Below are 3,080 nucleotides of genomic sequence, written 5' to 3' on the forward strand. Positions count from 1 at the left end.
CAGTTTTAGGCCTTAACATAGGTAAATTTGAGTTCTGTACCATGCAAAAAAAAAGAAATGACTAAGTTCATCATTTACCCCTCCCCCATTTAGCTCCAAAAGTCCCCAAAGCCTTAACATATTTCAATTTGAGTTAGACATACACAAAAATTTTTGATAAATATGGTAAAATAGTCCCCAAAATGGAGTGTTTTTATTAGTCCTAAAAGAGCCCCTGGGGCACACCCAAGAGTTATCGCGAAGTATAGACAAACAAAATTATATAGAAATCAGTTAGTTACAACGTTTTAGAAAGTTTTATAAAAACCCAATGCATCAATCTTTTTTAATAAGTACAAAAGTGTTAATTTTAGCCATTCTAACCCGAAAGGCACCCCTAGGGGGGTAACCGAAGTTTTCCCGGAAAATTCGTTCTGTTACTTTTTTTTACCTACATCATGTTTAATGTTTGTACAAAATTTCAAAAAAATTCCAAGGCGTAGTTATTGAGAAAAGTGCGGACAGATGAACGGACGAACGAGCGAATGGAAAGAGTGAATTTACAGGTTGTTAAGTTTGCAGGTTGAAACAAGTAACGTAGAAAGCAATACAAATGACGACTCAACAAACAAAGGTAGATCAAATAAGAAGTGTATTAGAAAAAGGTATATTTACAGGATATTTACATAATGGTGTCAAATAAGAGAGTCTTTGCTGGAGAAACATATCTGCTCTCGGCGGCCTTCGGTGGCTTCTGGTGAACACACACTCAGACTAACTGAGTCTTCCTATTTATGTGTAATTACTATCCACATATGCAAATGAATGTGTGCCACCACAACACCCTCCTCCCAGGATTTGAAGTTGCACAGATTTCAATATCTTTTTCTCTTGGGATTTAACATTAATGGTTCATTAAACTTTCTTTTTCTACCTGATCTTCGGGGTTCAGGTGTATATTGAGGCGGTTCCAAATTAAAGGATTCGTATATGAGGTCCATGGTTTCCTCCTCTTCGACTGCTGTTGTATAATCACCATCTTGAATGTGGCGTTTTTTTTATTTGGTTCAGGTGCCTTTTATGTATATTTTGTGGACCTTTAATCATGTATGTACAATCACCAATGCGTTTATCTACTACTCCACATTCCCAGTAAGAAGTGTTATTCCAGTAGCACTTGAAATATACTCGATCTCCCGAGTTATATTTCTTCCTTATCATATGTGTAGTGTTTCGGACAATTCCCTGTCTTGGCAATAGTTTATCAAACGCTGATTTCACCTTCTTTTTCTTTACATATACAATGGGGGCTGCCCAGTCGCTATGTTCTATTTTTGATAGTATTCCTGTCTGTTCCAATCTGTCTAATTCTTTATTAATCTTTTCCAACCCAGCGAATGGAACGTTTCGCTTTTTTCTACAAATTGGGCTGGTGTTTTCTTTAAGTTCAAACGAGGCCTTAAATTTATTGCAACGACCTAATTTAGTCATAAATACACCAGGGAATAATTTTTTAAGTCCTCTTTTATATTTTCTGTTGTTGGAGTAGTACATCCTATTTTTTACAGAATGTATTAAGTGGCTTATCCCAGAGTCCAAATTTCTCAATTAAATCTATTCCAAACAGGTTTTCGCTATTTTTCAATACAGACATTTTTAATTTCTTCGTAATCCCTTTCAATTTTATTGGAAGGATAACTTCTCTTTCAAATTTTATCTCACCACCAGTTACCGTCCGAGCTGATTTACTTGTTTTCATTATGGTTGGTTTACCCAACTTTTTCCATGTATTCAAGTTTATTATAGAAATATCGGATCCTGAATCCAGTTGTAATTTTATTGACGTTTTAAATATTTCCGCTTTTATGTATTTTCGCCGATTTTTGTCTAATTTTTCATTTGATTTTGCTTGCTGTACTCTCTTTCTGGTGAAATCTTTATATCTGCAACAATCGCTTTTGTGTCCGACTTTCTTGCAAATGTAGCATTTTTTTTCTTCTTATAAGGGCAATCCGATTCCCAATGTCTTTCTGCGCATCTCTTACAGTTATATCTAGGAAGAGACTTGTTATATTCTTTACTATAATTATAATTATTATATTTGGAACATCTCGTTCCGTTTTGACTGCTTTTATTTGTATAGTTCTTGGTTGGTGTGTATGGTTTTCTAACCTTTCTTACATATGCCACTCCGGATTCTTCTATCTTTTTTTAATCCATTTTTAGTGTAATGGCCCTTTCACAATCCTCTGCTAATTTCTGAATTGTTAAATCTTGCTCAGATTCCAGCTTAGACAACACTCGTCTGCGTATTTCTGCATTTTTCGTGGTGACTAACCCTTGTGCGAAGATTAGGCATTTGAAATCTTCTACTGTTAGTTCCGCTAGCTTAAAATTATCACAGTTTTTATTGACAACTGATGCGTATGTCAAATAATCTTGGTTGTCCATCTTCCTTAGATTCATACACAACCATCTCTTATGAAAAGGAGATATATTCGGATTAAATAATTATTTTAGTAATTTTACAGCTCCCATGAAATCTAATTTCGTAGTTTTTTAGGTAGTATATAATCTACGAACTTGCTGCTTTCTCTTACATCCAACTTCCCGAGTAAAAGGCTCACTTTCTGGCTATTTGGCCAACTTTTGCAGTCCAGTTGAAAGACATCCTCGTATCTTGTATAGTATGCTTCAAAAGTCTTTTCTTCCTCCGGCACATAATTAAATGTATCCATGCTATTAAATATAGTTGTATGCGAGAAATTAGTACTGTCGACATTTTCTCGATTAGTCTTTAATAGTTCCAGTGTTTTAGCAAAACGTTCATTTTGCCTTTCTTCATATTCAAATTGTAATTTCTTCTGCCTTTCTTCTTGTTCAAGTTGTAAATTCTTCTGCCTTTCTTCTTGTTCAAATTGTAATTTCTTCTGCCTTTCTTCTTGTTCCATTTTCCATTTCAATAATTTCTCCTCTCTACGTGCATCTAGCTCGAATTGCGCCTTTTGTTGCGTCTGCAAAAATTGCATTAATATTCTAGATAAATCTTCCATTTTTTTGTATCCTTCAGTAGCAGTAATGCAGTTACGAAGAAAAATTGT

Source organism: Euprymna scolopes, chromosome 7, assembly GCF_053919585.1.
Source record: "Euprymna scolopes isolate OS-2025 chromosome 7, ASM5391958v1, whole genome shotgun sequence".
NCBI classification, from domain to species: domain Eukaryota; kingdom Metazoa; phylum Mollusca; class Cephalopoda; order Sepiida; family Sepiolidae; genus Euprymna; species Euprymna scolopes.